The sequence below is a fragment of the Pleurodeles waltl genome, chromosome 8, assembly GCF_031143425.1.
Source record: "Pleurodeles waltl isolate 20211129_DDA chromosome 8, aPleWal1.hap1.20221129, whole genome shotgun sequence".
NCBI classification, from domain to species: Eukaryota; Metazoa; Chordata; class Amphibia; order Caudata; family Salamandridae; genus Pleurodeles; species Pleurodeles waltl.
This window is the reverse complement of record NC_090447.1, coordinates 1,208,334,735-1,208,357,298: the sequence shown is the minus strand read 5'-3', so window position 1 is coordinate 1,208,357,298 and position 22,564 is coordinate 1,208,334,735.

The following is a 22,564-nucleotide window of genomic DNA, read 5'->3' as shown; positions in this document are numbered from 1 at the left end:
GATGCCAGGGGTTTTACAGCCAAAAGGAACAGTAATGGTGACAATGGACAGCCTTGTCGGGTTCCATGCTTCATGGAAAATGGGTCCGAAAAGTATCCCCCACAGTTGACTTGCACCGTGAGGGAATCATAAAGCCAATGGAGCGCGTTAGGGTCTCAAAGATGTACCACCACTCTATCCTGTCAAATGCTTATCCGGTATCCAGGGAAAGGGCCAGGGCTTCATCTTGCAGGTCCTTGGCAGACCAAAATGAGTATGTGCCAGGGTACAGAGATGGTTTCTGAAGGGCCGTCTGGGTAGAAATCCCACCTGAGTATGATGAATGAGAGACAGAATCACCTTCTGGAAGCAAACCGCCAGGAACCCCGCCAGAATTTTAATATCCCCATTGAGAAGGAAAATGGGTCTATAACTACAGCAGAGAGTAGAGGGTCCTTCCCTGGTTTTGGTAGAACCGCTATGGATGCCCTATTAGAGATGAGGCTCAGGGAGCCCATGCATTCCGCTCCTCGGAAGGCCTCGCACAATGAAGCCACCATTTCTGCGCCAGACCATTTGTAAAATTCTACTGTGAATCCACCTTTACCAGGGGCCTTGTGGTAAGGGAGTTTGGAAATTGCCTGAATTATCTCTTCTTTGCTTATTTCTGCCTCCAACAGACACTAGCCTTGATGGTAAGGCTAGGAATGCGAGTGTTTGCGAAAAACGCGGGAAGATGGGTGTGATCTACCTCAGTCTCAGGGGTTTATAGAGTCTGATAATAGTTTCCAAATTCACTGGCTATTTCCGGAGGGACAGTGCCATCCGTGGCCTGGATGGCTGGGGTAGCTAGTGCTGCTTCCTGCTGGCATAGTTGGGCTGCCAGAAGACAGCCTGCCTTTTCTCCTTGCTCATAGTGTTGCCCTTTCATCCACTGTAGTGCATATTTGGCCTGGGAAGTGTACAGGGTATTGAGCTCCCTTTTGGCCCACTTGAGGCGGCAACATATGAGAGGGGAGGGGATCACAGTATATTCATGCATGCATGTCGCTATTGTGGCCTCCTGGACTCGTTGGCAAGAGTGTCTTTGGGCATTGGCGATGGCAGGGTCCCTCATTAGCTGACCTCATATACTCACTTTTGCAGCACCCGCAGAACATGGGTGGAGGAGACTGACCCTTTATTGTTGCTCTGATAGGTAGCGACGTAGAGGCGTACCTGGTCCTTGCCCTGTGGTGTGCGGTACCATGAAGAATTCAGGCACTATGGTTTGAGGCTTGGAATGGCAAGTCCCAAGTCCAAGGCAAGTATGACATGGGAGTGGTTGGACACAGCAGCATCCAGAATCTGGGACTCCCTGACCAGGGCAATTGTTCTGTGTGTGGTTAAAAAATAGTCCAACCTAGACTGGGTGCTATGGACTGGTGATATGAAGGTGTATTCTCAGTCAGTCGGTGTGAGAGATGCCAATAATCTTCCAGGCCATGGTCCTATAGTATGTCCCCCAACAGTGCTCTGTCATCGTTATTTCCTACATCCAGCTTGCCCTTGCGATCAAGTACAGCATTGTGAGCCAAATTCCAATCCCCGCCCAGGAGGTATTGGGAAGCACCAATCTCCATCAGAAGAAGGTTGAGGAGAAGAAGGAAGAGACGTTTGGAGCCTTTAGGGGCATATATGGAACCGACGCATGTTGTGCAGACCAGATCCTAAGGACTTTGTATTGTAAGGATTTACAGAGGAGTATCACGACCCCACATTTCCTAACTGAACCAGAACCCCCTGATGGCGATGGACTGCTGCTATAGAACACCCAACCTACCCAGCTGCAGCGCAGCTTCTCCGATTCTAGATGGAAAGGTGGGTTTCCTGTGGGAAGGCAATGTCTGGTCTTTTGGATTGGAGCTAGGACAGGACCTTTTTTAATTTGATGCAATGCGTGAGGCCATTAACATTCCATGATATAAGATACAAAGAAAGTGGCTATGCAACTGGTTTGCACTTCCCATGTGTATGTTGAGTAGATAGTCCAAATTTCATATATTGTAGGCAGTCCTTCTGGGGTTGCCAGACTGGTGTTACACCCAGCCACTCCGAGTGTAGTCTTGTCCACTGGAAGACCAGTCAACAAATGCTAGTACAATGTTGAAATACCACAGCACACCCCATTTGTTCTTATAGTCGATTCAGAAAAGATGAGTCTTGAGTAGTCACACTTCACCGTTTAGAACTCTTTTATTCTTCCATGATGGAGAAAAATGAACAAGGCGCAGCTAGTCCCATGTAAAAACCAAAAAAGGAAGTTATTTCTATCTGGGAAGCCACAAGATAAAAGCAAGCCTCTGGAGTAAATGCCAAGAAATCCAACTCTCTTTGTGATCATAGTAAGGTCATCTCACTTATTTGTGGAGAGAAATGCACCCCTCGGCTGTGTTTTCATGTTACACTCCCACCCATGAGGCTTACAGCCGTCTGGACAGATTTCTTCTAGCCAATGATGGCTCCCTAGACGTTTGCCGAGTTGTTTATCAGGCCCGGTTTTTGTCAGACCATGCCCCCCTCCTTCTAGAGTGTGAGACGCACATGCCCAGGCCAGCGATTCCCCCTGTGGCGGTTGCGCCCAGACTTACTAAGTGATCTGGAATATAAAAAAGACCTCCAAGATGTGCTAGTTGGATACTTTCATATGAACTGGGGTATGGCAGTGTGAGAAACTGGGGCTGATTGCAGAGGCCCCATTACTTTTTGCCCCCATTTTCCACTTTATGCTGGTGTTTTCCTGATTCTGATGGTGCCCTGGGTACTGCTAACCAGTCCCAGGGCCTGTGCTCTGTGTAAAATGGATATGCAAATTAGGCTAATTATAATTGGCTAAGTTAACCTACCTATAAGTCCCTAGTATATAGTAGGGCATGGAGGTTTAGGGACCACAGCATAGGTGGTGCACACCTAGGTGCACTGCTGAGGTGCCCAGTGTCATTTTAAAAGCAAGCCTGCCTTGCTGGCTGCTTTTAAATTAAAGTTATATGCAAATTCGACTTTGGAATTAAAGGTACTTCCAAAGTCTTAAACTACCTTATTTTTACATATAAGTCACCCCTAAGGTGTGCCCTATGTGCCCCTAGGGCTGGGTGCCATGCAACTATAAGCAGGGACTTTATAAAAATAGATTTAAGAGCCCTGGTGAGGTAAAAACAGCCAAATTCGTTTTTCCCTCATTGAAGTAAATGGCCTTCATAGGCTAGAATGGGCAGACTTTATTTTAAATTTTAAAGTCTCCTTAAATGTTACATACCAAGAATTTGGTATCAAATTAATTGTTGTAATAAATCCCACAACTTACAGTTGTTGGATTTAATATAACTTGTTCAGGTAAAAAGTTTAGACTTTACCTAAAAAGTTGCCAATTTCAGCTCTGCATTGTTTTTGCTGCTGTGCTCTGATTGGCCAGCCTGCAGCAGCTTCTGCCAGGCTACCTTGATGAGGTGTGAAGTGGCCTGACTTCACACAAAGGAATGTGCTTGGGGGAGAGAATCTCCCCTCAGCAGATGGTGAGGCAGGAAGGGGGAGGGCTGCCAAACTGGTCTTCAAAGGCAGAGAAGGACATTTGCAGCACCCAGCAACACCCCCACATCCTGCAACCCCAGACAGCTAGGTGCCCCCTTGATTAGATTAGGAGAGGGCAGGAGAGGGGTGTGTTTATGATTTTTAGCCACACCAGTGGGTGGGCTCAGCCAGATGTAACCTCCAAAAATCAGATTCAGCCATGTTGGATTTTTGGAGACTGTTGCCTTTTGGGATGGATTTTTGCCACACTTCCCAGGAAGTGGTCATCACAGGGGGACGACCCTGTACCTGATTGGAGGACCAGGACCCCCCTGCTTTTCACCCAGGAGCAAGGATAAAACTGGCAGACCTGCACCCACGCCTCAGATCCCCTCCAGAATTCAACAAGAAAGGAACTAAAGAAGAAGAAGGACTGCCCTGCTGGACCCCTGACCTGCACCTGGACCCTGCACTCAGAAAGACTGCACCAGCTGCACACTTGGGCTTCACTACAAGAAGGACTTTGCCTGGCTTCCACTGGTTCAAGGAGGGACTCCCTGTTTGCAACAGGTGAAAAATTGCTATCCAGAGTCCCCTGCACCAACTCCTGAAAAAGTGACCAGCTGACCACTGTCCAGTGGCCAAAAAGGAGTTTGCGCCAGGTGTATTCTGGGAGTTGAAGTCTGCACTTCCCAAGGACCATCACAGAACTTCTGGACCCTTGGGGTGAGCTGTGGACCCCAAAAGAACCTTAAAAGAACATCTGAGTGAAGCCCCAGAAGTTTGGAAAAGATTGGAGAATTTTTGAAAAAAAGCTCCATAAAGTGACCGACCCGACGTGGAAATTCTAGCCGGCTTGCCTCAACCGCGACCCGGCCTGACTTCGTGGTTCGTCCCGGTAAAGAAAAACATCCAAAAAAGAGACTTAGTCCGAACGTAAAAAGTTGACCGGGACCTCCCAGCCATCGTATCCGAAAAGGGCTCCATGGACGTCGGATCAAGATCCAGGTTTACCCCGGTCGAAGGATTTTCATCTCGGAAAAACGACTAAGTCCGAAGGTAAAAATCACCACTGAGGAAACCGACTTCGCGTATCCGGACAAGGGCTCCAGGAGGTCGGATCCAACTGGCAGGTTCGTCCCGGGGAAGAAAAACATCAAAAAAGAGACTAAGTCAGAAGGTAACTTTTTAACCGAGGCCTCCCGCGACTTGTAGCCGAGCAGGGCTCCATCGCGGTCGGCCTGAAAGTTTGAATTTGCCCCGGTCCTGGTGCAGCCAGATGACCTGATTGGCGCTTTTTGTTTCTAAGCGCTAGAAAATAATAATACTTTAAAAATTCATATCTCCGGTTCCCCGGAACCGATTTTAATCGTTTTTGTGTCATTTTAAAGATAAAAATATAAACTATTTTTATAAATTGGTTTTGGATTTTTAAACTGTTTCCTGTGTTTTATTTAATTACTGTTTTGTGATATTTGAATGCTTTACACTTTGTCTCCTAAGTTAAGCCTTGACGCTCGATGCCAAGCTACCAAGGGTAGAGCTGGGATTAATTTACTGAGACCTAACTGTACCTATGTGGAGGTTAGTGGCTTGTTGCTAGGTGTAGGTACCTACCTGCCCTACCAATAACCCATTTTCCAACATAATTGGAAGCAGCGACGGGATCCTGTACTTGTGTTCAATATCACGTTACAGTTTTAGGTAAAACAAATTAAAAATCCTTTAACTTATCCTAGTGCAAAAATTGTTTTTAATTTTTAATTTTAATTTTTTTTTATTAATTTGGATTAATTTCAATTATTGAATTTTTGTAATTTTTCTAAATTCTTGTTTCCAATTTTTGCAAAAAGTTTTTGTTGACACAAAACTAGGGAACCATGGAGCTTGATCTGGCTAGCCTACCCACACTGACAGTAGTCCAGCTTAGGGGGTTGTGTATTGAAAGAGGGTTGCCTGCAACCACTGATCTCAGGAAGCAAATCCTGATCACATCCCTGACAGCATGGGCTGAGGCCCAAGAGGTAGAGTCAGAAGAAGCTCCAGAAGAGGGAGAAAGAAGGGAGGATGCAAGCTCTAACCACTCAGGGGAGGGAAGGCATCTGAGCCTAAGTGAGGATGAGGAAGAACGGTCCTCAGTAAATACAGTCACTAGGGGCAGATCCAAAGCTAGTGGTGGGAAGGGGGTCCTTTCAGGAGGAGAGAACCCATCCATCAGAGAAAGAGAGCTGAAGGCCCAGCTAGCATACATAGCTTTGGAAGCAGAGAAGCTGGCCCTAGAAAAGAAAAAGTGGGCATACAAAGAGAAAAGAGATGGAAGCAGCGATAAAGAAGCTGAGGTGTCCATGGGTGGGGGAGTTTGCCCCAGATTACCCAAGGGGGTAGTTCCTGCCTATGTAGAGGGGGATGACATAGATAAGTGGCTGGGGGCCTTTGAGAGGGCACTCCAAATGAGAAGGGTTAGGCCTCAATACTGGGGTTCCCTTTTGTGGGAGTTGGTCCCCAACTCAGGGAGGGATAGGCTTCTGACCTTAAGGGGGGAGGAGGCAAATTCATACCCTAGTATGAAGAGGTGCTTAGCCAAGAAGTTTGGTCTGACCCCAGAGCAATATAGAATGAAGTTCAGGGACACCCAGAAGGTCAGTACCCAGTCTTGGGTTGACTTTGTGGACATTTCACTAAAGGCACTAGAGGGCTGGATTATTGGTAACAAAGTAGATACTTATGAGGGGTTATACAATCTGATCATTAGAGAGCACATCTTGACCAATTTTACCCAAGAAAGGTTACACCAGCATCTAGTGGACTCTAAGCAGACCAACCCTAGAGAGCTAGGGGAGGCAGCTGATGAGTGGTTGAGAACCAGGGTGGTTGTCAAGTCCCAGGGGGGAGACTCCAAGAAGGGGGGGACAGGTCCCCAAAAACCTAAGGAGGGAGGTGGTAAGCCCACCACAGAGACTCCCTCTGTACCCCAGAACCCTAAGAAGGAGGAGAGTAAATCCCACTCTGACCAGCAGAGACAGTTAGACCCAAGGTTAAAAAAGCTCTTGGACAGTAGGGCTTGCTTTGACTGTCAGCAGACAGGTCACTTCAGAGGAGATGCAGCCTGTCCAAAGAAGGTGGTTAGCACTGGGCTGTCCAGTGTAGCCATAGAGGAGGATTCCTCAGATGATGAAGTCCTCCTAGCATTGTGCTGGGAGACAGGACCAGATGGTAAGCTGGTGATCCCTGAGGGTGGGAGTAGGCACTTCCACCACATTCAAGTGAATGGGATCCCTACCACTGGCCTGAGAGACACCTGTGCCAGTCACACTATAGTGAGTGACCGGTTAGTGACCCCAGACATGTATGTCCCAGGAAAGACAAAGAAAGTCAGGATAGCCACAGGGGAGGTCACCTCCAAACCTGTAGCCATAGTGCCCCTAGAGAGGGAGGGTATCCTTGACTGGATTAGGGTGGTAGTCAGTGCTGACCTTCCCCTAGATTGTATCCTGGGCAATGACCTCCCAGAGGTGAGTCTGGTCACAGATGGGGTGGTCGCCCAGGGCGCCCCCCCAACCCAAAGTCCTGGGGAGTCAGTCCCTACAGTTAGGAGACAGGGGTCCCCAAGAAAAGGAAAGAAGAAAAGGAAGGGTAGGCCACTCTTAAAGAGAGTTCCAGGGAGCCAAGGGCCCTCTGCCCCAGTAAGGGGGGAGCCCAGAGTTGGCACTGGTGAGGCCTCACCTGACCCCAAGGAAGTCCTGAGTAGTCAGGCAGCTGTCCAGATGCAAGGTGTTGCCCCTGCACTGACAGAAGGGAGAGTGGAAGGAGGGTGTCTGCCACAGGAGGTGGTAGCCCCCCACTCTAGACAGCAAGAGGGGTGCCAGGACCCCAAAGTTGCCCCTAAAGCAGCTCAGCCACCTGTCAGTGGAGAGCTTAGGGTGTGGTTCTGGGTACTGACAGCTGTCAGTAGCCTCTGCTGGGTGCTAGCCTTCCTGGCAGCACTGTACTTGGCCTGGGAGGCAGACCCCAGGGCCAATAGCAAAGTAGGCCTCCTGACCCTATTGGTCATGGTGGGGTTGCTCAAGTGTTGGGTGACCTCTTTGGGTAAGCTAGGTGTTGCCCTAGCAAAGTTAGGAGTAGGGGAGGTGGGCACCTCACTACCCAAGTTGGCAGAGAGAGAGGAGGAAGACCCCCCTAGAGGGAAGTTTCAGTTTGAGTTGGGTCCTTTTACTGATGGGATGGCTTCACTACCCAGAGGGAGTGACCCTGACAGGAGGATATAAGGCAGAGTAGGCCCTGCAAAGGGACAGCCAGTTTTCTTCACTGTCTTCCTCTCCTAACAAGCCAGGAAGACTCTCCCAGGGTTGGGCTGAGTCTCCTGGGCGTGTGGGCTGGGGGGGGGTTGTGTGAGAAACTGGGGCTGATTGCAGAGGCCCCATTACTTTTTCCCCCATTTTCCACTTTATGCTGGTGTTTTCCTGACTCTGATGGTGCCCTGGGTACTGCTAACCAGTCCCAGGGCCTGTGCTCTGTGTAAAATGGATATGCAAATTAGGCTAATTATAATTGGCTAAGTTAACCTACCTATAAGTCCCTAGTATATAGTAGGGCATGGAGGTTTAGGGACCACAGCATAGGTGGTGCACACCTAGGTGCACTGCTGAGGTGCCCAGTGTCATTTTAAAAGCAAGCCTGCCTTGCTGGCTGCTTTTAAATTAAAGTTATATGCAAATTCGACTTTGGAATTAAAGGTACTTCCAAAGTCTTAAACTACCTTATTTTTACATATAAGTCACCCCTAAGGTGTGCCCTATGTGCCCCTAGGGCTGGGTGCCATGTAACTATAAGCAGGGACTTTATAAAAATAGATTTATAAGCCCTGGTGAGGTAAAAACAGCCAAATTCGTTTTTCCCTCATTGAAGTAAATGGCCTTCATAGGCTAGAATGGGCAGACTTTATTTTAAATTTTAAAGTCTCCTTAAATGTTACATACCAAGAATTTGGTATCAAATTAATTGTTGTAATAAATCCCACAACTTCCAGTTGTTGGATTTAATATAACTTGTTCAGGTAAAAAGTTTAGACTTTACCTAAAAAGTTGCCAATTTCAGCTCTGCATTGTTTTTGCTGCTGTGCTCTGATTGGCCAGCCTGCAGCAGCTTCTGCCAGGCTACCTTGATGAGGTGTGAAGTGGCCTGACTTCACACAAAGGAATCTGCTTGGGGGAGAGAATCTCCCCTCAGCAGATGGTGAGGCAGGAAGGGGGAGGGCTGACAAACTGGTCTTCAAAGGCAGAGAAGGACATTTGCAGCACCCAGCAACACCCCCACATCCTGCAACCCCAGACAGCTAGGTGCCCCCTTGATTAGATTAGGAGAGGGCAGGAGAGGGGTGTGTTTATGATTTTTAGCCACACCAGTGGGTGGGCTCAGCCAGATGTAACCTCCAAAAATCAGATTCAGCCATGTTGGATTTTTGGAGACTGTTGCCTTTTGGGATGGATTTTTGCCACACTTCCTAGGAAGTGGTCATCACAGGGGGACGACCCTGTACCTGATTGGAGGACCAGGACCCCCCTGCTTTTCACCCAGGAGCAAGGATAAAACTGGCAGACCTGCACCCACGCCTCAGATCCCCTCCAGAATTCTACAAGAAAGGAACTAAAGAAGAAGAAGGACTGCCCTGCTGGACCCCTGACCTGCACCTGGACCCTGCACTCAGAAAGACTGCACCAGCTGCACACTTGGGCTTCACCACAAGAAGGACTTTGCCTGGCTTCCACTGGTTCAAGGAGGGACTCCCTGTTTGCTACAGGTGAAAAATTGCTATCCAGAGTCCCCTGCACCAACTCCTGAAAAAGTGACCAGCTGACCACTGTCCAGTGGCCAAAAAGGAGTTTGCGCCAGGTGTATTCTGGGAGTTGAAGTCCGCACTTCCCAAGGACCATCACAGAACTTCTGGACCCTTGGGGTGAGCTGTGGACCCCAAAACAACCTTAAAAGAACATCTGGGTGAAGCCCCAGAAGTTTGGAAAAGATTGGAGAATTTTTGAAAAAAAGCTCCATAAAGTGACCGACCCGACGCCGAAATTCTAGCCGGCTTGCCTCAACCGCGACCCGGCCTGACTTCGTGGTTCGTCCCGGTAAAGAAAAACATCCAAAAAAGAGACTAAGTCCGAACGTAAAAAGTTGACCGGGACCTCCCAGCCATCGTATCCGAAAAGGGCTCCATGGACGTCGGATCAAGATCCAGGTTTACCCCGGTCGAAGGATTTTCATCTCGAAAAAACGACTAAGTCCGAAGGTAAAAATCACCACCGAGGAAACCGACTTCGCGTATCCGGACAAGGGCTCCAGGAGGTCGGATCCAACTGGCAGGTTCGTCCCGGGGAAGAAAAACATCAAAAAAGAGACTAAGTCAGAAGGTAACTTTTTAACCGAGGCCTCCTGCGACTTGTAGCCGAGCAGGGCTCCATCACGGTCGGCCTGAAAGTTTGACTTTGCCCCGGTCCTGGTGCAACCAGATGACCCGATTGGCGCTTTTTGTTTCTAAGCGCTAGAAAATAATAATACTTTAAAAATTCATATCTCCGGTTCCCCTGAACCGATTTTAATCGTTTTTGTGTCATTTTAAAGATAAAAATATAAACTATTTTTATAAATTGGTTTTGGATTTTTAAACTGTTTCCTGTGTTTTATTTAATTACTGTTTTGTGATATTTGAATGCTTTACACTTTGTCTCCTAAGTTAAGCCTTGACGCTCGATGCCAAGCTACCAAGGGTAGAGCTGGGATTAATTTACTGAGACCTAACTGTACCTATGTGGAGGTTAGTGGCTTGTTGCTAGGTGTAGGTACCTACCTGCCCTACCAATAACCCATTTTCCAACAGGCAGGAACCCGATACTTAGAGTGGGAGGCACTGAAAGTTGTTATTAGAGGGGAAACCCTTAGTAAAACATATGGAATTAGGCAGCGTCTGGAGCGGGAACTCACAAGGCAGGAGGAGTAGTTGGCTACTCTACAGCATCAAGTTGATAATGGCAACACTTCGGGGGTGGATTGCCTGGAGGTGAGAGGTAGAATTGTGGGCCTCTGGGATAGACTAGAGAATTATGTCAGCCGGAACTATAGGCAGTGACTATTCCGGGAGGTAGACCGTTCTGGGCGTATGCTGGCTTGGCTCCTCCGGCGAGAGAGACCAGTCCACATTATTCAGTTGCTCCGCGGCTCCTCTGGGGAAAAGATTTTAGGGCAGCTAAGGGTGAATGTGCACCTGAGTGAGCACTTGTGAGGTATTTCTGCCGCACCACGGAGTGCGGGCGAGACCCAGATTCAGACGCACCTGAATGGTCTCCAGTTACCTCGCCTTACGACAGCCCAGGAGTAGGAATTGGAGGGAGAGGTTTCATTGGATGACCTGGGAGAGGTGTTGAGTGGTATGGCGACTGGGAAAGCACCTGATCCGGACAGGCTGCCAGATACATTTTTTCGTACATACTCTGCTGTGCTTCTTCCTCGACTGTTGAAAATACTCCATTAGGCGCGAGGGGAGGGTCTGCTACTGGTGCATATGCAAGAAGCTCTGATAGTTAGGCTACCAAAGCCAGGAAAGGAGGTTGACGACCCCAGCTCATACAGGCCATTATCCATGCTGAATGTTGATGTTAAACTACTCGCTAAAGTGTAGGCCTCTTGGTTGAGTAGAGTGGTGACGCATTTAGTGCAGGGGGATCAATGCGGTTTTGTGCTGGGGAGAACTCATATGAGCATACGGTGCTTATTGCATGTGCTTCACGAGACCCGAGGCTCTGCGTTCTCCGCAGCACTAGTGGCATTAGATATGGAAAAAGCGTTCCACACCCTGTCATGGGACTACCTATGGGAGGTGTTGCGCAGGATGGGCAGTGGTCCTGTCTTCTTATCCTGGTTGCGTCTTTTGTACTCTGCGCCCTGGGCGAGAGTGCATACCTGGGCGATTGTGTCAGACTCCTTTATGATTGAGCGTGGCACATGGCAGGGTTGCCCCCTGTCACCGCTGCTGTTCGTGTTGGCCATGGAGCCACTAGCTATTCAACTACGGACTGGCTTGGATGGTTGGGGTATCCAGGTGGGGGTGAGATCTCATTGTATGCAGATGATGCTCTAGTGTACATATCGGAGCCTGAACAGGCGGTCCCCCTCTTGTTGGGAATGATGGATGATTTCAGGCAGGTGTCAGGTTTATGCGTTAACAGACACAAAACGGTGTTGTTCCCGATGGCAGGTCTGTCTGTGATAAGTGCTTCAAAGTTGCCCCAATTGGGCTTAACCTGGGAGACTGAGTCCTTTTCATATTTAGGCATCCGAGTTGCTCATTCGCCACAATTGCAATTCAATTTAAATCTGGGTAGAGTACTGGAGGGCCTCTCTGCATCTGTTCAGTTTTGGACCTCACTCCCACTATCTGTTATGGGGAGAGTCGCGCTCAGTAAAATGATCTTGCTTCCTCGCTGCCTATATGTTATGCAGAATTCACTCTGGGAGCTCCCTCTTTCAATATTTCGGCAACTAGATAAAATGCTCTTATCCTTAGTCTGGGCAGGCAAACAATGCCGTGTTCGAATGGGAATCCTGAAATTGGACCTGGCTGATGGCGGCTTGGGACTGCCAGACTTATATTTATATTACTTGGCTGGGTTGCTACAGTATACAGTCTGATGATGTGAGGATGCGCCCAATTGGGAAAAGGATTTGTTAGCCAGCTCAGTCTGGGTGGAGCACCTCCCGCATATACTAATGGGCGGCTCTAGGGTTCCGCAGGGCACCCTCTATCTTGTGGAGCAGGTGTCAAGGGCTTGGGAGAGTGCGGTGGTGTGGGTCCTACGTAAAGCCCCATATGCTCGCCCGCTCCCCCTGTGGTGGATCTGGCCTTTTACTAAAGCTGCTGAGGTAATGGATTTTGCACAGTGGCGTGCAGGGGGTTGTAATAATGCTGGTGACTTATATCATAATGGCACGTTCATTATGAGGGAGGAGGCAGACTCCATGTTTGGTGTAGGTCCAAGACAGTTCTTACAATATGCGAACATTTCTCAGACGGCCAGAGGCATTTGGACGTCCTTTCCGGAGGAGCCTGTTGAATCTCGCCTCCTGTTATCATTGCTTGATCCCGGAGGTGATCGGGACCTGCTATCCCGAACTTACAAAGCTCTCAAGGGTGACAGACTGACTGACCTTCAGAGGATTATAGGCCAATGGGACACTAGTCTCGGAATGGTGCTCACAGATGAGGAATGGAATAGGATCCTTTCTTTGGTGCGGGATGCGACCAGGAACGCTAGGTTTAAGTTGACGCACTTTTATTACTTACATAGAGCATACCTGACACCTCAACGGTTAAATAGGATATTTCCTTCAAGGCCTGATAGTTGTAACAGTTGCGGAGAGCTGTCGGCTACGTTTGATCATATGTCATGGGTCTGTGGCTCTGTCCAACCTTATTGGCATCAAGTAGTGAAGGCGCTAAGGGAGGTTACGACTGTGAGAGTGCAGGTGACAATGAAGCACTGCCTGCTGGGCCTGATCCCGGTCCCCAAAAAGGGTCGGAAAATGGTATATAGATTTGTACAGCTGGGGCTTTTATTGGCAAAAAGGTGCATTGCGATTCGTTGGGCCAGCCCGCACCCCCGCTACAGGTTACTTGGTTAAATGATTTAGTTGAATGGGCTACTGCAGAAGAATGCCAGTTGCTGGGGGTTCGACTAGATGAGTATGCTGACCGAGATTTGGAACTCTGGCGTTCCATGATTGATGAGCTAACTTGTGTGCAGGAGAGCGAGGATGAGAGTCCCTTGACTGATGCATCTGCCCATTGAGCTCTGGTCATGGTTGAGCCTTGGGATGCTGGACCAGGGGATTCCCGCGGCACGAATGTGTGTCTTGGTGTGGCAAGGTGGGCATGCTTATGGTCTTGCTGCTTGAGTGGGGTCACCGTGGGTGGCTCCACCCTCGCTGTGCTTCCTTGCTGGGTATCCCCCTTCACCCCCCCGACCATGCCTGTTGCACTAGATGAAGGATGATCATTTTTAGCACTTTCCACTGGTCTGCTTACTATACTGACAGTGTACTATTGTTGTTATAGTGTACTGCATTGTTCTGAAGGGGTGGGCTCTGCTCTGTCGGGCCACTGTGGAAGTCATGTCCTGGATCTGAACTCTTCAAAATGTTATGAACATAAAAGGTGCGATTGGTCTGATCTTCCCCCCTCCTGAAAGCACTGTGTAATAATGTAGTACACAGCTGTATGTTTTTATCTTATGCATAAATAAACAAGTTAAAAAAAAGGTCGTCGTCGCACATTCATTTACAAAGTGAGAAACGAACTCTCGGACCCGGTGTGTTCTTTACCCCTTTTTTTCACTATATCATTGTTGTGGTCTTTGAATACTTTGTCGTCCGTATACTGGACTTGGCATTTGATATAAATTTGAAGATAAGCAAGCGCATACAACCCCTTATTATAATACACGTTGCCAGCTAGTTTACATTACGGTATGATGTAGGGCAACATGTATTTGGACAATATCTAAATAAGTCATAGACATATACTATATTTCTCAGTATTTCAATATGCTCAATGACATTTAGGAGCATGGTTTTGAAAAAGGTTTAGGTGTGACTTTTTCTGTTGCACGCTAATAATAGCATTTTGTGTTTATTTATGATTGTAGATAATGGACAAAGTCTGTTTTTTTGCTCTGCTGTCCTGGGGTAGTCATATAACATCCAGGACTTTTTAATAAGCAAGGTGACCTTACTATGATCACAAAGAGAGGTGGATTTCTTGGCATTTACTCCAGAGGTATGCTTTTATCTTGTGACTTCCCAGATATAAATAACTTCCTCTTTTTTGGTTGTTGCATGGGACTAGCTGCTCCTTATTCATTTTTCTCAATCATGGAAGAATAAAAGAGTTCTGAACGGTCAAGTGTGTCTACTCAAGACTCATCTTTTCTGAATGGACTAAAAGAACAAATGCTGTGTGCTGTGGTATTTTGAACATTGTACTAACATTCCATGATATGGTCCTCAATGAGAGGATGCCCCCCAGACCTGTGGTGGACATTCGTGTGACAGGGATGTGAAGTAACAGCGATGGGTGCTACGGGTTGTAAAGGGGAAGCAGAAGTGACAGAGATCAGTGTAAGGAAGAGGAGAGTGAGGTGGGAGGGAGGGAGGGATATAAGGACCCCTCGGTCTCATTGGGAAAGAGTCAGACATGCAAGAGAGAAGGAAAGTGGGATAGGGAGAGAGATGGAAAGTAAGAAGCGAAAGGAGAGAGAAGAAAGGAGGGAGAAAAACAGGGGAATCGATAGGTGGGGAAGAGTTGTTTTGAAACATGCACATTTGGACATTGAAGTTGAAATTAACTCAGACCTGAGTACAAAGCTGAAAGCAAGGTAGAAACATAGAAGAAAATGGAAAATGGCAAATTTAACATGGAAAACGGAGAATGGAAAATGGAAAATGGGGCATGACTGTAAAGTGATCCAATGTTTCCCAGTGACATTGCTCTTATATAAGCACGAGGAACAGTGTTGAAAGATAACCCATTATAGCCCCCAGCTGGACTAGATACAGGGCGAAGCATCCCAGCGTCAGGCATGGGACACACAATAATACATAAAATACAAACATTTTTCACATGCATTTCATCAATGTTTAACCATTATACAGTAGTCAGTAGCAGGATAGCTACGAACAAGCCCTAAACAAAAAAAAAACAGAAGAAACCATGCAATAAAACAGATGTAACAGTAGTGGTGAACACGGAGGCAGGATACTTAGCCGACCACTGTGCAAGTGCCAAGAAGGTCCTCAGGCAAGTTCTGTGATTAACTTTGTACTTTTGTGAAAATTAGTCTGCTGGGGATAGGGGTTTCAATGGGGATCTCAATTTGTCCCCGCACTGGTCCAAAGTAAGAGCAACCACTGCTTAAAGGGTGTTGTCCCTGCCATCTTGGTACCTTGGTGGGTGTTCAAAGGTCCTGCCCCTTTTCTGTGCCATAGGGTTGATCCGGTGGTTGCTGAGGGCATATTGGGAGGAGAAGGTGTCCGTGGTGGAAGAGGCACCAGTGTATCATGATCCATGGGGTGGACAGTGAGGCTATACAGATACAGTCTCAGTTCAACTGAGTCAAAGAAATCCCTGGACCTGCCATCCTTTGTTATCCACATGCGGGAGGGCTCGAACAGGCCAAACTTGACATCCAGATTCTGCAAGTGAGGTCAAAGCGCAAATAATGCTTTTAGTTTCTCGTTGGTTTCTTGGGAAATATCTGCTGCTATGCATATCTCATGCCTCTTGTAATTGTACTGGCTTTGAGTGAGTGCAGCAGTTAACAATTGGCAAATTGGCGCACTTGTTTGTTCCTAAGGAAGCACGCTTTGATGGGGCAAGGTTTCCCAGGGGTGTCTTTGTGGGGGGGGGGAATACTGTGGACCTGTTGGAATTCCAATGTGGGGGAGATGACGAGGCCGATAAGGCCAGGGAGGACGTTCCTGAGAAAAGCTCTGACCTCCGTGCCCTCTTTCCCTTCAAGAATTCCAGAGAAGCAGACATTATCCCTCCAGCTTCTACCTTCTAGATCCATAAGCTTGTTCCAGAGGAGCTGCAGTTCCTGGTCTCTGTGCGGCATGGCATCGAGTCTGCCCTTAAAATCTGTGAGTCGGTGGTCAAACTCTGTCACCCTGTCCTGGAATCTGGCTATGTCTGTCCGGACCGATTTTGATTCTGTGGCCAGGTCAGTGATCTTGGAGTCCATGACTTCCAGGCAATGTCCACTGCAGTTATTTCCTGTAGTATGCGCTCCATGGTGATGTGTGGGCGCATTCTTGCCGAGGCATCATTGGGACCTGAACCATTAGGAGCGTGAGAGGAGGCCATGGTACATGGCTGTTAAATAGCTTCCAGGAAAAGCATCTGAAGGGTGGATTTGCCTGAGGATTTAAAGGCAGACATTCCCGTGCAGAGATGACATTGTATGTGGATCTGAGGAAGAAGAAACAGGTTGACATAGGTCAGAGGAACTTCCCAGCCATGCCAACGCTGTTGGAGGCATGGGCCTCGTGTTCTCCCTTGTGCCAACTTATCTGTTTTTAAATGGCGTCTCTCAGTGGCACCCCTGTCACAGTTTAGTTGGGAGGAGGTGATGTGGGATCACTGAGTTACCAGAAGTGCTGCAGCGGCAGGGGTAGTGTCAGGCCCTGAATGCAGGGAAAGCTGGGTTGAAGCACCTGGTATGGAGGCGTAGGTTACACCTCCGCAGGTAGCATGATATCAAAGACAAGGGAATGGCGTTATGGGCCTGATGCAGTTCTGTAGGGCCACCTGCAGGTGTCCTTGGTCCCAACATCATAGAGGGCCTCCCAATGGCCGAAATGGAGCTGTGGCCCCTCTCACCTTGGGGGGCGAGGGCTAGTGTGTTCAGGGCCCTGGGGGGGTTCAGGAGTATCAGCATGTGGGTTCAGCTGACGGGGGTGGGGTACACCACTTTATGCCCCGTAGCCCTGACATCCAGTACAATGCAGGTCCGTGGGGCCACTCCCCTGGTTGGCGCCATATGGGCCAAGGGTGATAGGCCAAGTCCAAGTGGGTGGGAGGGCAAGCCACCAGGCCTCTTCGGTGGCCGCGTCAAGCAGAAGAAGGGAATTGAGCCTGCAGATCCTCACATTGCCGCAGACCATAGATGCCGGGCCAAGGATCCCACAGGGGCACTGCAGCCCCTCCGGCAGTCCTCTCCGCCCAACAGCAGTCCGCCCCAGTCCTCGGGAGGAGTGGGAGGTAAAATGTGTGCCCACAGTATCCCGTCAGCTCCGCTGCCATCCCGATGTGCACACCGTGGTGCACCACATGGCACTCCTCTAGCAAGCAGCCATTCTTCCCATGGCCAGACCTCGCCCCCAGCCTTGGTTATTCTTAACTTACTCCAGGTGTGTGACAAGAATATGAAATTACAAGCTCTTTGTGTATCAGGACAGTATACTGAACAGCACCCCTTGACGTATCAGGAGTGCCCTAAACCAATAAGTCGGGAAACACCTTTTCTGTCAGCACTCAGGAAACTCAATTTTCGTGCAGTGCCAGAGAAAAAAAGAGACTACCCACAGGTCCACATCTAATAAAAACAATCTTGAATCATTCCCGCCCAATCAAATGCGTGATCCTTTGTCATCCCCTACATGCAACAACTCCTCACATTGCCGCAGACCATAGATGCCGGGCCAAGGATCCCACAGGGGCACTGCAGCCCCTCCGGCAGTCCTCTTCGCCCAACAGCAGTCCGCCCCAGTCCTCGGGAGGAGTGGGAGGTAAAATGTGTGCCCACAGTATCCCATCAGCTCCGCTGCCATCCCGATGTGCACACCGTGGTGCACCACATGGCACTCCTCTAGCAAGCAGCCATTCTTCCCATGGCCAGACCTCGCCCCCAGCCTTGGTTATTCTTAACTTACTCCAGGTGTGTGACAAGAATAAGAAATTACAAGCTTTTTGTGTATCAGGACAGTATACTGAACAGCACCCCTTGACGTATCAGGAGTGCCCTAAACCAATAATTCGGGAAACACCTTTTCTGTCAGCACTCAGGAAACTCAATTTTCGTGCAGTGCCAGAGAAAAAAAGAGACTACCCACAGGTCCACATCTAATAAAAACAATCTTGAATCATTCCCGCCCATTCAAATGCGTGATCCTTTGTCATCCCCTACATGCAACAACTCCAATTTGATCCCTAGATAGGTTTAACACAACCGTACAATACATACAAAACCATCCAGTAGATGCAATACAAACAGAATATTTTTTCCAAGGATCACCTATATCTGCCACACCCATGGATTTCCAGCGGAAAATTGCCAATATCACGACTACTATGTATTTATGGAAATGTATGTCAAATGATCAATCTTCCCAAGAAAGCATACCTGGAACACCTACAGATTTTCTCTGTTTTCTCCCTCATGTATCATAGACATTTGCTGCCCTCAATGGCGTGATTCCAGAGCTAACAGCCAATGACTCCGTGGGTGACTTTCCTTCTACATCAGCGTTAATGCTACCACTTAGTTTTCATTTGTGCGATACGCACTCCTTATTCAAGCATTTTAATATTAATTGCTCAACAAACAGCTGTCATCTGATTAAATACTCTAAGGCACGTAGCTCTCGCTAAATTAAATACATTGTGATGACAAGCATAAAAACCTTAATTCTGGTAGGGATTTTCTTCATTGTTTTTTGTTACTGCGTTGGAAGTGCACAGAATACTGACCCAATTATATATTTTGTTTAGTACAGCAGAAGGAAAGCACGCTTACTATGTAGTCACCATTTTCTGTACTTTTATTTCAAATATAGAAAGCTACATCTTCGAGACCATAATGAGAAGGCAAAATTGTGCCACAAATAATGGAGAGTTGTCATAGGCACTTATAGTAGTGCATTATTCAGCCGGAAGCATCGAGACCTTCTGGACTGTTAGAAAATAAATGTCAGATGATCACTTCCAGCCTGGTGATATATTGGTGCAAAGCACGAACAAAGCACTGCTATCCAGATGATGCTCGCTTCTGAACAGGATGATGCACTCAAAGGATTAAAAAAGGGCAAGAATGACTGTAATGAAGAGGCCATAGCGATGATAAAACATCGGAAGAAAGGGAATTGATCAAGAACGGAAATAAGGCAAGCATTTGCGTTGAAGCCATGTTGACGCTCACATAAGGGATGAGTCTTGGAAAGATTTCCATTATGCCAGCGTAATCGTGCGTAATTGTGCTTTATGCTTGTTACGGGGATTTCCCAGAATGATGCAATTATGCCTCCTGGCGTATACACACAGCTAATGTTAGCGCAGGTGCACAGATTAAGGAACGACCAGAATGCATACACAGTTGCACTTTTGTGTTTTTGTGACAAAACATAGGGGCATATTTAGGAGCCGCTAGTGCCACTTTGGCGCGGACATAGCATCATTGTTTTGACACTAAGGCAGCGATAAAGTGACTTTTTCCACACACCATATTTACACAGTGGAACAATTAATGCATTGTGCCACTTTATAACACCTTGCCTCACATTATGCCTGCACCAGGCATAATGTATGCAAGGGGGGCCGAAAAAATGGCTGTGCCATTTGTTTCTGCATTATTAACGGCTGCACAGAGCAGGCCTTAAAATGAGGCTCCCATTGTTTTCAATGGGCCTCTAGGTGCTTTGCAGGATTAGCTTCAACATTTTTTACTCTAATCCAGCAAAGTGCCAAACTAGCAGCAAAAGTTTTGACGCCAGCTCCCTAGCTACTGCCATGGTGTGCGGTATGTTACACATTGTGGCAGTAGGGGGGCACTAAGGGGTGCAAGGAAAGTGGCGCTACACTGAGTGCAGCACCACTTTTCTTAAATATGCCAAATAGTGCTAAATGCAGCCTTTACATTTCATATATTTGTACAGAATTTTTGCTGTATTTTGCGTAAGTAAAAAAAAACAAATTCACTTTTCACACACCTCACGGGGGGGGGGGCACGGAGATATATTAAAATAAACAGAAGAAAAGTGGGAGTATGCAAGAATTGGAGAGGTACTAAGAAAGAACAAAATCGAACGCAATGCACGAAAGTAGAAAGAATAACAGCGAATTCATTTGATTTAGCAAGTAAACGTCACACAGAAATTAGATACGCTGATCTAGGTAAAATGGATTGTGGATACTTTCCAGATATGTTAATACTGTCCAATTGATAATAACTCTGAGATCTTCCTTTTCTTGCATTGGTTTAAAAAAATCGGGGCAGTGCGCGCCTGTCATTGGAGCAGAAGGTGTACAATAGAGGTGGCTGCCACATTTTCAGCTGGGGATTCTTGTGCACGGTCATTACCGTTGCCATTTCATGCCGCCGTCTGCTGATGTGACTAATATGCAATTTACCGGATAGAAAAACATGTTTTATAAGGCAAGATGACTGACGAAGGTTCATTTACACGGGTATTACAGAATCTGTGCTTGGGTAGCTTCTCGCCCTGGGGGTGAAAAGAGCAATTTCCCCAAATAAGAAAATGCAACTTTGGCGTTGTCATATCTACTCCCACCAAAAATTGTTCAGTTGTACTCACAGTTGTAAGCAGCAGTTTTTAGATTCCATTCGATAAGATATCCTCGTTCGGAAGATGGGGCATGTCTGAGTACTGGTCTGCATTTAAATGAGCTCTTCGGAGATAGTGCATACTCCACCTCCCCATTACTGGATTGACCACAAAGTATTCCAGTGAAATCAGTACTTGGCAGATATTTATAACGACTTGTCGAGTGTAACTTTGAACTAGATCCATCTCCGACATTTTGGTTATTTTAGGTTAAAAAAACAGCCACTGGGATCGGAGTCGAGAAAGACCGGGTTAGGATCTGTCCCTGTAACAGTTTCCTTTGTGTGCAGAGTGAATTACATTCGATTAAATGGATTGCAATAACCACTGTTATCTTCGATTGACTGGAGAAACGGTTCTAGTTTGATAAGTCACATTGCACTTTGCCTCTATTCTGGATCTTCTTTGTGCAGTACTTATTTGTGAAATGTATACGGAATGTTTTTGTTCTCTTTAAAAGTCTAGTAGTGGTTCTGGACAGATTCCATGTAGAAAGGAAAGATTAGGCTCGTCTTCGAGGAAGCAGAAGCCAAGCAGAAACAGAATTGGATGTGTTTGTCTATTCGGTGTCACTCCCTAGGATACCTAAAAGTGATGTAGGTTCAATAGCTTGACAGGCATCTGGTGGATTCAAAAGGACCATGTGAAAGAGTGGGTTTCTACCTGCTTACACCGGCCTAGGATTTTTCCTTTTGGTCCACCAAGTTTTAGAACTCTGCTGTGAGTGATTCTCACTGAGTTTCAGTCACTGTAAGAGCTGCTAAAACGGATGTGAGTGTTATCCACCGTTTAAATTAAGGCCCACTCCTGTGCAGCTAGAGTAAGAGGCTTTACAGTGGTTACCCATTAATACATATACTCAGACATGTGCACACGTGCTTTGAGTGAGAAGGGCTACTTTGAACTCATTCCCATATGTCTTCCCAGCAAGCCTATGGGTAATATGCCCCAGAGTAAACTGGTTATGACCTGTGCAGGCCCTATTACTTAGTTGGTTATCCACAAATAAATGTTTCCATTTCTTTGTGGCTTTATTGTGGATTTGTAGTCTCTTACTCTGAGTCTGCATACTTCTATTTACGTCTGCAGTGCTTCGTTATACTCACACTGTAGAGGAAAGCTGGGCAAAATTATTAACTTTACATTGACTTAACAAGGAGAAAATATTTAAATCTTTTTTCCTAGGTTTAAAAAGATCTAGAGTGCAACGAAATATGAATATAGCCATATTTGTTGCAGTTATTTTTTCAACATCATAGTTATTTTTAAGCACTTACTGGGACTCAGGCGTTGAAGTACTCTTTTGGACCATGTTCTTAAGCTGCGTTGAAATAAAGTAGATCGAAGCCTCTTAGACAAACTGCAAAGTCAGAAGGTCTGGCTTCAATTTGCAAAACAGCATTTTTTATCTTCTTGCCGAATATGTCACACAAATGTGGCAAAGCCTGTAGATCTGGTTTTATAGTGCGAAACTGCATCTCCCCATACAACCCATCCAAATAACATTGGTGTATGTCTGTAAATGCAAACATAGTCATGCGCAAATGCTGTTTTGCTTGTTTTGAATACACACATGCTGTTTGGCACATTAAAAACAGAACTCTTGCCTTTCCTAATACTTTGGAAAAAGTAGTACAACATGATTGTTTCCTATATAGAATGCATAGGAGAGAGAGAACTGAGGGCCTGATATAAGGAAAGTGGTGCTGCACCCAGTGCAGCGCCCCTTTCCTTGCATCCTCTAGCCCCACCTAACACCACCATGTGTACTGTATCTAAGATACGGCGCACCATGACAGTAGTTAGGAAAACTAGTGTCACAATTTTTGACGCTAGTTCGGAGCTTTTTAGAACTAACATCAAAAATGTTGAT